This window comes from Ailuropoda melanoleuca, chromosome 1, assembly GCF_002007445.2.
Source record: "Ailuropoda melanoleuca isolate Jingjing chromosome 1, ASM200744v2, whole genome shotgun sequence".
In the NCBI taxonomy this organism is placed as follows: Eukaryota; Metazoa; Chordata; class Mammalia; order Carnivora; family Ursidae; genus Ailuropoda; species Ailuropoda melanoleuca.
Window position 1 is genome coordinate 144,458,309 of NC_048218.1, and position 14,896 is coordinate 144,473,204.

The 14,896-nt window shown below is 39.0% G+C and overlaps 1 protein-coding gene across 1 annotated transcript in view; it reads left to right on the top strand.

The window, feature by feature from the left end:
* Nucleotides 1-14,435, top strand: part of CASD1 (CAS1 domain containing 1) — a 68,995-nt gene extending 54,560 nt beyond the window's left edge. The window contains exons 20-21 of the transcript XR_004627659.1: nucleotides 3,067-3,581; nucleotides 13,839-14,435. The gene's annotated coding sequence lies outside the window, so the exon portion shown is untranslated. The remainder of the gene's footprint in view (nucleotides 1-3,066; nucleotides 3,582-13,838) is intronic.
* Nucleotides 14,436-14,896: the final 461 nt, after the last annotated feature.

Here is a 14,896-nt window from a genome sequence, read left to right on the forward strand (position 1 = left end):
GTATAGAAAGAGCAAACTAGAACTAAGAAGCCATCTGTTCTTTTCTTTGCCCCCTTCCATCTCATCTCTACCTCAGGACACTCTCACTGGGAGAGAAAAATTGATAGAGAACATGTAGTTGAAGTCCGAGGGGCCCAGCACTTTCAAAACACACACACACAAGGGACATGGAGCTGGAGCCCTTTCTCAGAGACTACAAAATTTGAAGTGGAAGCTGTAAAGAAGTAATACATGGGCGAGAACGTCCAAGAAAATTTTAAATAGACTAACGAGAAGGGTAGGACTCAGTCTATTGGATATTTAGACATATTATTAAGTTATAGCTATATCAGTGTGGAATAGTAGGTACAACAATACGTAGATTAATGGACAAAATAGCAAACACAGAAACAGGTTTAACCCAAGAGATATGAGAGTAAGGTGATAGTTTGATTTCACATTACGAGGGAAGGTAGAAATATTCTTTAAATAGTCCCAAGACAATTGCTTAACCATGGGTATGGGGACAGTAGACTCCCATTCTTACTCTATATACCAAAAGACATTTTAGATGAGTAATGGGTTTAAAGACATAAAATAAGAAGTAGAAAATGCAAGTGAATATCTCAAGATGAGAAAAGACCCATTAAGGAAAAAGCAAAAGGTAAAAACCAGAATTGCTACATCCCATTACAAAAAAATTTAAAACCAATATACCAAAAGTCATAAATAGAAAAAATACTAGCCGGAAAATTTTAGAACATGAGTATTTGACAAAAAAGTAATATCCTGAGTATATATAGAGCTCTTGAAGTTTAGAAAAACCAAAATATTTTCCAAATTTCAGTTGGTTTCTGATTAATTCTATACAGAAGGTCACTTCATTCAGCTACCTTGACGTACATTACTCAAAATGATTTAGCTTGGAAGAACATCAGGAAATCACAGTACTCGATGCTAGGCTTTCTATGGATGCTTTTTGGGAGTTGGGGGGTGAGGGTTAATGGCCTCTGTGTTTAGTTAAGCTTTCTTTACAGATTTTCCAGACTAATATTAATTAGGACGAGGTTATATGGAGCAGAAATTTGGAACCTAATGGCCCATCTGTCTGCGTGACAGTGCATATTCAATGTTGTTTCTTTCCCAAGGAGAATCTTGGCCAAACTCTGTAGCATTCCCTAGAAACCATGATCATTAGATTTAAATTTCCGCAAAAGATGTCGCTCCTGCACTAGTTCAGTGTCCTACTGAAGCCACTTTTTTCCTAGATCCCTGGAACAGCTGAATTTCACGTATCGGATATGCAGCACTGGACTCCCAGCTACCTAATATCTGTCAGCTATGGGTTTGAATCACAGTGATTATAAAGGAACATTAAGAATTTGCTCTTTATCACCTCCTCAGATCCTTTAAAATGTACCCCAGAGTTAAGTCAGGCAAGCACCTAGCAAAGACCACCTGTATATTTTCCCTATGGACCCCTAGCATCTCTCTTCAGTTTGAAGCCGCTGGTCAGCCTTGCAGGACACGCTACAAAACGGTTATATGAAATTCATCGTTGTGTCAACTGTAAGAATGTTGTTGATTATGTTACACAATGGCCTCTTTATGTGGACTCTCAAAAGTTATTTCATTCTGGCCCTAGTACTGGAATATTTGTGCTTCTCCTGAACAGTTCATCTGCTACTATCTTATGGACACTGGGAGTTGGCTTTTCACATTTGCTGATAAAAAGCTAGAGCTAAATTTGTGCTTCATCCCCAAAACCAGGGCACTCTGGCCTTCAATATTTTTATTAGCCTGCTTCTTGGCCCCTTTTTCCTTCTCACCTCCTTCAAACAACGTTATCTGACTTTATTTTGCCCAGGCCAGTAAGCCTTCTTACCTCCTTTTGGAACAAGACAGTGTGATGGTCCTAAGTGTTTCTTCAGACCGCACCAGCTGGATGAGCAAGAACAGCTCGTAACGTATCGCAACAGCAACTGCTCCCGGTTCTCTACACCTCTTCCCAAAACAGGGCTCCCCCTCCTATTCCCTCCGCGTTGTTTCTCTTCTCCGACAATGCTCTTTCCTCTTTCTTCTTCTTCTTTTTTTTTCACCAAAAATTCTAGTGGTATCTGTTCTGGTTCCTTCCCTAACTACCAATTTTGTTTCCTTTTCGGAGGTTAACTTCTCTGAGGACCAGATACCAGGCCGACTCAAGACCTTGGTACACATTCATTCTAGGCACAGGGCAGTGACCACTTCTGTGGACACTTGCTTCTTATCACCCGTCATCATGAGAACATCCGGCCCCAGCGAGGGGCTTTATAAATTAGACCTTGAATCAGAGGCTCTTTCCCCCACTAGATTGTGGTCTCAGCTGCCCCCTTTTTCGCTGTATCCCAGAGGATGTTGGAGGATTGAAGAAAACTCCTCTCTCATGGCGTTCATCTTCCTGGCCCTTCAGTAAAATCTGAGACACTGTCACATAGGGTGGTGCTGAGAAGGAGAATAAAGGTAACCCCACCCTACACACAGAGCGCTTGGGGAAATAACAGTGTTACCTGTAGGGGGGGGTCTAACCCGGGACTCCTAAGTCTGTGATCTACGACAAAGGGAGCAGTCACCCTTAGCAGAAAAGACAGTGGCAAGGAGGCTCATGGAACTCGGAGAAGGTGTTAGGTAAACCCCTCAAGACAGGAGGTGGTCGGGAAACCAATGTAATCTTGACTATAGTCAAATAAATAGGTGCAAAACAGCATATATTGTATGCTACATTTGTAAGCAAGAAAACAACATAAAACCAACATCTCTATGTTGTAGGAAAAAAAGGAAATTATACCACCTCCTCCCTTACCCCCTTTTCCCTGTTTCCTAAAAGGAGGCAACATTACAGAGGCCCTTCCATGCAGAAGTCAGAACAGGCCTCTCAGAGGAGAGAACGTTTCAGCTCTGAGAAACTCCGTCATACACAGCTAAGGAATTCTTTGAGGGAGGGTAACGTTTTGGTTGGGCCGACAGGAGAATCAGGCCATAATTTGTTATTTTTAGTTTTCAGTTTTGTTCTTAAAAGAAAAATCGCCTACTTATTTCTTTTATCCACAGGTAACTTAAAGGCTTATCTTTTTCTTGGTAATCTTGGGGCATTCTTTGTAAAATAAAGATGATAGCCCCTCGTCTAATGCTGCGAACACTTCCCCCAGTTGCCGTTAGAGGAAAGGATGGAAATCGGAGTCAGAGGAGCTTCTGCTAGCATGAAACTCTGACAAAATCTCAGCCAGGCTGTGAGATGCCCCCGAGCAACGCCCCCGAGCAACGTCGCGCATTCCGAGGAGTCCTGCTCTTGCGTCTGAGAGGACTAACGTGATCTATGGACCCCGGCCCTGCTCGTGGCTGGCAGGGAGCAGCCCCGGGAGCCTGAGACCTCGACCTCCGCAGGGACGGGATACAACGGCGCCGTAGCTGCACACCGTCTGCTGCCCTCTTCACGTCGGCTTCTCTGGAAGGCAGGTGGAGCAGCGCGTTCCCGCACCCCACCGCCGGTGCTGTGCGCAAACCCACACCCACACGTCCTCAGGGAATTTGTCCTCCATGATCTTCACGGGCCGCTTTTTCTGAAGGTAAGTTTTAAAGAGAGAGGTCAAAAGACAAGCTACAGTCCCTGTCTGTGCCGTGAGCCTTCTGGACACAACTGAGGGTCCGATCTCCCTCCGCCACCGTCAATTCTGAATCCTTCTTGCCCTGAGTACGCAGCTCTTGGTGGCTTACCCAGAGTTGTGATCCAGACTCTCCTTCTGGAAGGGTCTCTGAGCTCTTGGTAATCATGCTCCTTAGGCTGAGGCTGATGCACTTGTTCATTCACAGTCCCAGGAGGACCAGGGAATAGGGAGCAGAAGCTGCGCGGATTGCCTCCGGTCCACACACACTCTTTCTGTCTGTCATTGTGTAAAAGTAGCCCTACCTCCTGTTGCCGATCGGGAGCGTTTGCCCCTTCCAGAGCGGTGACGGCTCTTCTCGCGCGCTGGACCTCGCGGTCGATTTTTCTGAAGTGAGAGCAGCTCACCTCCACGGCCGCCGCAAAGAAAGATGAAGGAAGTATTTGCATTTAATAATAATAATAACAATAACAACAACAATAATAATAAACCCAGACATTTACGATTAAATTCATGTGCTACCTCAAGAGACCAGAAGAAAAAAATGGGAATAGAGTCATTTGTGTGTGTGTGTGTATGAATTCATAATTTGGTGAACATAGAATTTAAGGAAAGGAGAGGAAAATACAATTTGATTTTAATCTAATCTCTGATACAGAGAAGATAGTTTAAACATATAAATAAAAGAGGAAAGCAAAATGCACGATTATAATACTCATTATAAAAAAGAACTATTTCTCTTGGTCAAAAGAAATACCATAAATAAATGGCAAATTGAAAAAGGTATTTAAAAAACTAATAGACCTACTTTTAATATCCTTATATAAAGAAGTCTTACAATTTTTTTAAAGCAAGATTTTCTCCAACTTATGGCTAGTTTATAGTTTACGATTCCATATAGTACATCATTTCATTCCATTACTTTGGACTACATTACATAAATAGTTTAACTTGGAGGCTACATCAGGAAGCAATACTGCTCAAAGCTGGTCATTCTATGGGAGCTTTACTGAGTTTTTCCTTTTTCCTTTTTTTTCTTTTTTTATGTGAGCAGTGGGCTTTTGGTTATTCCTTCCTTAAACATTTTACAGAACAAAATTATTGAGTCTGCACTATATGGAGCAGAAATTTGGGTCTTCAATAGTCCATCTGTCTGTGTTTAAGAGCCATTTCCAAGTTTTTTCCCGAGGAGCATCTTACCAGGTCATTACTGCCCACAGCGTGGCACTCGGATGGTTCTTCCGCTTTTCAATATGCAGAGAAAATGTTTCCCTCCCCCTAGTTCCCCTGTCAGCTCATGCTGAAGTGTGTACTTGCAATCAAACAAAATAGCTGCAGTCCAGATATTGCCAGAGGGGGGTTGACATTTTCATATTTTTTCTGCTAACTGTGATTTTTAGTCTTACTCCTCCCATTCCATTTTATCTTATTTTATTACTCTTCATTGTTGTGATTTATTTTTCTCTTTTCTAACTTGCTGCAATCGTCCAGTTTTTATTTTTCTACTGATCTAAACCTTTTCTGTCCGGCTTCTACCATTCCAGTGGTTATCTTTAATTCTCTCCGCAGACATTTAATATTATCTGATCCAGGACATGTAAAAAGAACAGGAATATTATAGGAACAAAAATTGCCCTGGTCCATCAGTCACTTCCTGCATGAAGCATGTGCACACTTCTTTTTTGGCAAGGTGCTAGCCTTGAAAATACCAATGGAGTTATAAGGGGAGATCGGAAAGAAGACACCAGAGAGTTGGCAAACGTCTCCCTCAGCATTCTGGTCATCTTTAAAATACCGGGGGAGATATGTGGAGATAACAGAAATAGGAATGTATACGGGCGCCAGCCCGTGTCCTCTAGTTTCCTCTATCAAGGTCAACTGCCTTCACTATATTTCTTTTTATGTGTTTATTTTTGAATAGGAAATAAATTTAGATGATCAAAAATCAAAAAAATATTAAAGGCAGAAAGTGAAACCTTTTACTTTCCCTCCACAGTTGCTCATCTACCTAATTCTCAGGACAACCACTTGTGGCTTGTGCTTACTAGCTTTGTCTGTATTCTCACAAAGTTCCTTTATATAGTACGAAGAAATAGGAATATATATTCCTATTTTTCCTTTTTTTTTTTAAAGTTTTTATTTATTTGACAGAGATAGGGACAGCCAGTGAGAGAGGGAACACAAGCAGGGGAATGGGAGAGGAAGAAGCAGGCTTCCAGTGGAGGAGCCTGACGTGGGGCTCGATCCCAGAATGCTGGGATCATGCCCTGAGCCGAAGGCAGACGCTTAACGACTGAGCCACCCAGGCGCCCCCCTATTTTTGCTCTCTTTAACATAAAGTACACCGTATGATTCAGGTTTCTTGCTTTCCTTTGTTTTTTTTTTTTCCACTTCGTAATAACCCTTGGAGATTTTTCCCTATCAATGTATAGTTTCCCCATTCTTTGTTACCATAGTGTTATATGATGTCAGGGTCCCACCATCCAGCCACCACCCCCTCACTGATTCCTGGTTGACCTATCATTCCCTTTTTAATCAGCTCCAACCAATTACTATTACAAATAATGCTAAAGTATTTATTTATGTGTCATTTTCCACCAATAGGAGTATGTATATAAGCTCCCAGATGTGGGGTTACTGGGTCAGAGGGTATATACATTTTTAATTTGGTATTTACAACACGATTGCCATCCATAGGGACCCCAGCAATTTATAGCCCTGACCAGCAATGCATTCGTGCTTGTCTCCTGCAGCCCCACACCCTCAACAGTGCATCAACTTCCATCTTGTCATATTTAAAAGCAATTAATGTGTCCATTATGTGACTGCTCTGGTTATATTGTCTGCCCATTTATCTATGGTTGGTCTTTTTCTTCTCAACTCTGAAGAATTCTTTGTATATTTGGGAGATTGGCCCTGTGTCTATGATATGATACAAATACTTTTTCTCAGTCTGCCTTTGCTTTGTTTATGGTGTTTTTTTTTGTAGAAGTTTTTTTTTTTTATAGAGAGAGTGATTTTGTCAATCTTTTCTTTTATGACTTCTGGGTTTTGAATAGTATTTGAATAGTTAGAGATTTCCTTACCCCAAAGTGAAAAAGGAAATCACTTGTGTTTTTTCTATACCTTATGATGTGAGGTAGGGATCCAACTTAATTTTGTTTCAGATGACTACCTGTTGCTAATACTATTTATTAAAGAGTCCATCTTTTCCATCATTGACTTTACATGCTACCTATAACACATACTAAATTTATTCATTTGTATGGGACAAATTATGTACTTTTTACTCTGAATCATTAGCTATTCATGCAGCAGCCTCACACAGTTTTAATTATAGAAGTTTTATCATATGTTACATTATGTCATAATATGGCTTTATGTCTATGAAAGTACCCTATTGCTCTTTTTTTATCAGAGATTATTTAAGCTATTCTTGTTTTTTCAAATGAAATTTAGAATCAGCTTGTCTGTTTCCAAAAAACCTATTAGTATCTATACTGGAATCACATTCACTTCATAAAGTAATTTAGGTAAACAATATCCTTTGGTTATAGTTTTGGTCCAAAACTATTATGTGCTTTTCCATTTGCGTAGTTGTCTTTTACATCAGTCAGGGGCACATTAAAGTTTCCATTCAGATAAGACTTGCTCTCTTCCAATTAATTTCATTCTTGGATGTTTTCTCTTTTTGATGGATGCTTTAAGTGGGGTATTTGCTATCGTTGTAGCTTTTCACTAGTAATTGTATATGAAGATGTCTCTATATTAAATCTACTTCCCCTTTATCTTAGGGAATTTTTTAAAAAGACTATTTATTTGAGAGAGAGCACAAGCGAGGGGAGTGGTACGCAGAGGGAGACGGAGAAGCAGGCTTCCCGCTGAGCAAGGAGCCCAATGCGGGGCTCAATCCCAGGACCCTGAGACCATGACCGAAGCTAGATGCTTAGCTGACTGAGCCACCCAGGTGCCCCAGGGAATTTTTTTATTACTCATTTGTAATAGTTTGTTCAGTTGATTTATTAAGGTTTCAGATATACAATCATATCAGCTTTAAATATTGATAGTTTGACCTCCCCCTTTTATTATTTTCTGCCCTAATGCATTTATATTATCTTATTTTGACGTTTGTTTCTTGTTGTCTTTATGTTGTCTTGTCATGAGCCTTCAAGTAAGATATTCCTGATTTAGTCAGAGTGCCTGAGTGTTCCACAAGGCTGACTCGATATGTCATATTAAGAAAGTAGCAATCAAATATGCATTTAGAGTATTTGGGAGTCAAAATTAGAGTTGGAAATTTTGTCAAATCACTTTTCAACTTCTATGGAGATGGTCATCTCATTTTTCTTCTCATGTCAATTAATATAAGTAAGATCTTATTTTATAATATAAAATATAATATTAAATATTTTTAAATATTGAAGATGCATTTTTATCTTTTCATATGCTTACTGGCCATTCAAGTCCTTTAACCACTTTGAATTGTGCTGTTTGGTTTTTTGTTGTTGTTAAGTTGTAGGAGTTCTTTACAATTTTGGATATTAATCCCTTATGGCATATAACTTGCAAATGTTTTCTCCCATTCTATGGGCCATCTTTTCATCCTTTAGATGGTGTCCTTTGATGCACAGAAGTGTTGCATTTTGATGAAGTCCATTTTATCTATATTTCTAAGAGTTTTATAATTTTAGATATCAGTTCAGGTCTTTGATCCGTTTTGTGATCATTTTTATTTTTGCAATATTTCTAATTTACAGCGATTGAAAACAAATGACTACTATATGTCTCCAGTGCTTCCCTCTTTTAAAAATAAGTATCTATTATATTTATCAAATCTGTGTGTCACCATTCCATGTTGAGCTGTGGGAGTGGGACCAGTTACAGTTTCAATATGTGTCTCCATATCAAAAGAAGCCACATCCAACGAGAAGCATCTGAACCTGATGTAAATCACAAAAAAGTACTTTAAGTCTGTTGCCGTGTTTGAATGAGAATTTGGAGTCTTGAGGGGCGCCTGGGTAGCACAGTTGTTAGGCATCTGCCTTCGGCTGAGGGCGTGATCCCGGCTTTCCGGGATCCAGTCCCACATCGGGCTCCTCCGCTGGGAGCACGCTTCTTCCTCTCCCACTCCTTCTGCTTATGTTCCCTCTCTCGCCGGCTGTCTATCTCTGTCAAATAAATAATCTTTAAAAAAAATATGCCTTTAAAAAAAAGAATTTGGAGTCTTGAAAGGGGTTTAGTGTATTTTGTGTGTGGAAAGAATATAAATAATCAGGACCAGTGTGCAGACTATAGTAGATCGATTGCATTAATGACCCCCCTTAATAAGTACCCCATAGTCACAGTCTGCCCCATTAGTTTATATTCTTCTCCCACTTCGGTTTAGGACTCAGCCAGTTTACTTGCTTTGACTAATGGGATATCAGCAAATGTGTCACAAAGAACGGCTTAAAGAAGATGCATATGGTCTGCTAATCTCTTGCATGATTGAGTTATACTCTCTTCTGTGTTTCTGCCATCTATGAGAACGTGTCCGTGCCAGCCTAATTAAATGAGATAAACTTGGAGGAAACCAAGTTTTCCCATCATCCCAAAAGAAGTCATCCAAGATGAGCCAGTAGTTAGCTTGACATATGAGGAAATCCAGCTGAGATTAGAAGATACTTCTGCTCAAACCCAGTCGAAATAGTTGACCTATAGCAAACTAAAAAAATGCTTATTATTTGGGCCAGGGGAGGTGTTACATAGCCCAGTTGTAGCAGATAAATGACATATCAAGAAATAAGTCACCTAGCAAAATCTAGTTGAAAGATAGATCTTCCATCCCATTTTGCATTTTTAGCCACCTGGCATTTCCTACAAAATAGACTTTATAGTCTTGTGAGTCACTCTGATGCAGTGTGTGGACATGACAGGTCTGAGCTCTTTTAACAAAGACCTTAGGTATCTATCTAATCCATGATTATCATCTATCAAAATGTGGCATCAATATACATTGCTATGTCTCACTGGGAATTCCATGGACAATCAATAAATACTCTTCTATTTCAATGACTCGGATTTCTTGGCTTGGCCTGGGAGCTCATGATGTCAACATTCAAACGTCTGAATGCAAAGAGGAAGCAATTTTAATTATTCATTTCAGTTTTCCAATCGTTTTCAGAGATGAGCTATCACCACTGATAAATCAGGGCATAATTCTATTTACTTTTGAAATGTGTTTGCTCCTCTTTAGGTTTGTCTAAGATAGCCCTGTGTTACACATTCACCCGAAACAAGACCCCTGAACTTCATTATCTTTATCCATGGCGGACCTTTGAACACTTTGCACTGATATAGACATTACCAAGCATTAGTATACATACTAGTTAACATTTTACTAATACTATCTGTTGTAACCAATAAAATTCATTTTAGAGGCTTGTCACAAACTTATATACACACAAATTTGGCACATGGAAGTGGAAATTCCTGAGATGGCACATGTACCCTGCTCTTTGCCCTAGTAAGAGATGGCCTTTGTAACTAGAAAAAAAAGTTCAAAACTAAACTCTTGACTTTATCTTTGAGATATTCTTTGCCCAACCTTCTCAAACTCAGTAAATGGATCAAAAATATACCCAGGAATTAAGGCCCTGGAAGTCATCTTGATTCCTCCTTTCCCCCACATTTCCAATCTATCAGCAAATCCTAACAATTCTGTGCCCAAAATATTTCTCAAAGACAAACACTTCTAGCCATTTCGTCTTCCTCGTTGTATTCTTGAACAGTTGCTCTTCTTTCCTCTGCATTAATTTCTTGTCCTTTTATCCATTCTTCATATTTTACTTAGCATGCTATTTTTAAGAATTTTTATTTTGAGATTAATTTCAGATTTGCAAAAACTTTAAAATATAATGCTACTATTCCCATATACTCAAATTTACCAAATGTTAATATTTTACCACACTTGCTTTATCATGTCTATCTATATATCCATTCCTCTTTCTAGCTCTACAATTTATTTTCTAAAAGAACTGAGAATTCCAGTCCAACGTCACACATTGCATTTGGTTGTAATGTCACTTTAGTCTCTTTAAATCTGGAGTTTCTCAGTCTGTATCTCCATGAGCTCGATCGTTTTAAAGAGTAAGGCCAGTTTATAGAATGTCTTTTAAGTTTTATACTGTCAGATTTCGATTCAGGGCATGCATTGTTGGCAGGAATACCACAGAAATGGTGGTTCTTGTAGGTCCTTCATATCAGGAGGCACATGAGATCAATTTGTTCCATTACTGGTGATGGTAACTTTGATCATTTGGTTAAAGTTGTGTTTTCCAGGTATCTTCACAGTATAATGACTGTTCTCCCCATGCCAATGCTAAGGTATAGTGATCAAAGCAGGATCTCAAAGAGATATTTGCACATGTTCATTGCCCCATTACTTATAATGCCAAGAGGTAGAAGCAACCCCAATGTCCATTAATAGATGAATGGATAAAGAAAATGTAATACAGACATACAATTAAATATTATACCACAATAAATAAATAAATAAATAAATAAATAAATATTATACCACCTTAAAAAGGAANTTTAATAAATAAATAAATAAATAAATAAATAAATAAATAAATATTATACCACCTTAAAAAGGAAGGAAATCCTGTCACAAGCTATAATATGGTTGAACCTCAGAGACATCATGCTAAGTGAAATAAGCCCGTCATAGAAGGACAGATATTGTATGACTCCCATCATAGGAAGTAACTAAAGTAGTCAAAATCATAGAAACAGAAAGTAGAAAGATGGTTGCCAAGAGCTGGGGAAAAAGGGAGGATAAATCAGTGTATATTCATGTATCATGGGTTCAATTTTGAAAGATGAAAATTTCTAGGGATCTGTTGCATAACAATGTGACTGTACTTAGCATTTCATATGTATACTTAAAAAGTTAAAATGATAAATTTAATGTTATTTTTTTACCACAATAAAAAAAAAAGATGAACAGAACATTACAGAAAAAAAAAATTGTCTATCCTCAGTGGTAATCAAAGAAATACTGATTAGAACTAGTACCAGAATTGAGTATTACTATTTTTGTCATTTTTGCCAAACTGTCTTTGCATTAGGTTAGGATATAAATTGGTTTTACCTTCTTGAAAGCAGTTTGGCAATTAACATATTACACATGGGGGGTGGGGAAAGATATATTGAAGTCCTAACTTCCAGTAGCTCAGAATGTGAACTTATTTGGAAATAGGGTTACTGTAGATGTCATCAGTTAAGAAGAAGTCACCCTGGGCTAGGGTCAGCCCTTACTCCAATTTGACTGGTGTCTTTCTAAGAAGAAGAAGGACACAGACACACAAGGGGAAAATGCCATGTGGTCACAGAGGGAGAGATCGAAGGGCTGCCACTTGCAAGCCAAGGAATGCCAAGGATTGCCAGCAAACCACAAGAAACTAGGAAGAAAACAAGAAAAGATGTTCCCCTGAGGTTGCCCTGCTGGCACACCGATTTCAGGTTGCTAGGCTTTGGGACTGTCAGACAATAAATTCGGCTATTTTGAGCCGCCCAGATTGTGGTACTTTACAGCAGCGACCCTACGAACCGAATATGGTAGGTAATTCATTATTACATTGTAGGGAGATGTTTTGAGGCTATGTAAATATCCTGTTTTATTATAGAGATAGAAGATGTGTACTTACACGTATACATCTATATATTTTCTAACTCTGTCCATTGGACTTAAGACCAATGACACCCAGTGGCACCTAGCTAGCTCAGTTGGTTAAGGGTCTGACTCTTGATTGTGGCTCAGGTGATGATCTCAGGGTCCTGAGATCAGGCCCTGACTTGAGCTCCCCGCTCAGCGGGAAGTCTGCTTCTCTTCTTCTCCCTCTCCATCTGCACCCCACCCCGCCGTGTGTGCTCTCTTTCTGTCTCTCTTCCTCGCTCTAAAAAATAAATAAATAAATAAATCTTAAAAAAAAAAAAAAGCAGCAGCAATGGCACCCTAGAATATCTGGTGCCCAGATCTTGGTTTTCATACAATTATCTATTTATGATTCTTGTGTGAAACAGTTGCTTCTGTGGTGGTTGCAAAATGATCCCATCATATTTTCTGCATCAGCTGGCATTATACTGTAAGGAAGTACTTTCCATTCCCATTCACTCATTCATTCATTTATATCAGTATAGTTTCAGGGATCTTATTTTATCTATAGGTTATAATACATTACTGTATTTAGTAATTGTCCCATATTTGGCCAGTGTGAGCTGAGCCCCAACTAGCTGGCTTCTGAATTCTTTTGATAAGTCTCCATTATCCTTCTTCCTATTTGCTGGATTCTGGGCTCATCTATACCTTCTCTTCTGAAGCCGGCTACAAAATCAGACATTTTGTCAAGGAGCCCTGGCTCCTAAAAACCAAATTTTGAGTGCTAAGTTTTTCGAGGTATTATTGCTTCTGGGTCCTCTCGGTGGATAGAAGGAGATGTATTATTCTGTTAGATCAGTTTATTTCAATCTTTTCTCACTGTTTTACCATTTAATTTGCTTTAGGAACACACATGGAACCCCAAATTTAGGTAATAAAAAGAAGCCTGTTGTATAAACATCATATAAAAATTAAACATAACAATTATAAAATCAGTAGTATAAGTCCGCAGTACATTACTGGAAACTCTTGGGACCACATGTATTTTGGCATCCAATTGTTTTCAGATTTCATAAATGTAATCCTTACATGTAACATACTCAGTAGGATAAGGGTAATACCATGTAACAAAATTTTAATGTTTCTATAGCAAAGCATCACACCAAGTGGGATTAAGAAAGATAAAATCTCATTTTTCTTCGGGTCAGATTCTACCATTAGATGGTATGAACTCTTGAAGAAATTGAAATCTTTGGATTTTGGAATCGCAGATAAAGGATTGTGAACCTATAATCATATATTTTTCTACAAGAATTTAATACAATATTTCTCCAAAATTAATTTATCTAGTTTAATTATTATATCTAGTCCATTTCTTTGTAGTAGTTCTTTTTATTTCCAATTGGAAGTTCTAACTCACAATTTAGGTTATTGGGGATGATAGTACTATTTATTCGTGTAATTATATCCTTTATTGTTATACACAACAATTAGTTCATAATCACTAATCACAAGTTTTGCCCAGTCCACATGTGTGGCAAAACAATACTCATGTTTACCACATCATTTCTTCTTTCTAGGTACACAGGAAGACTACATTTCCCAGCATCCACAGCAATTACCTTTGGAGAACATGACATTACCAGATAACAGAGTATAGATGAAAGTGAAGGAAGCCATTCTGAAGCTCAGCTCTGAAAAACATTCCATGTGACCCTTCAACTCTTATTTCCTTTTCCATAGAAATCCTGGATACCGTGTGTTCCAGATCACATAGCTACAGGATGGAGGAAGACTGACCTGTGATATGAGTGAATAGTGTTTTATTGTGTTAAGCCACTGTGATTTCATGGATATATTTGTCACATCAGCACAGCTCACAAAATAATTCTTCCCCAAATAAAAATTCATCCTCACCTGGCATGTGTTTTTAGCATAGAGCAAAAAACTCCTCAAACAATTCTCTTTTAAATATGAACGTCATGTATATCACAAGTTGACTCAGAGGTTGTATGTCAATGACTTGGTCCCACTGCAAATTGAAACTTTAACCAATAAGTTCAGAAGATAGTAAATGCCTTTTAACATTGCATATCAATGGGGGCGCCTGGGTGGCATAGCGGTTAAGCGTCTGCCTTCGGCTCAGGGCGTGATCCCGGCGTTATGGGATCGAGCCCCACATCAGGCTCCTCCACTATGAGCCTGCTTCTGCCTCTCCCACTCCCCCTGCTTGTGTTCCCTCTCTCGCTGGCTGTCTCTCTGTCAAATGAATAAATAAAATCTTAAAAAAAAATTGCATATCAATGATATTGTGCAAAATCCAGCATTGTCCCTCGCTTAGTGAAGACATCCTACTAACAGCTTGTTTAGCTTTCTTTTCTCACCTTGAGTTTCCGTCACATCTCTCAGCTTCCCTGCCCCAGGGTTTACTCCAGAGCACCAGGATCTTGCTCATCCCACTCACAGCAAAAGCCCAGAAGTACAGGAGAGTTAATGCGCCCTGGAGCAACTCGGCTGCAGGATGGTGAGCCTGTGGATGGAAGTCTAAACCTCTTGTTACTTTGAAGGGAAATTCTGAGGTGTATTCTACACTGCTCCTTAGCAGATCCCCAGTAGAACAGAGTTCTGCTTTCCAGAA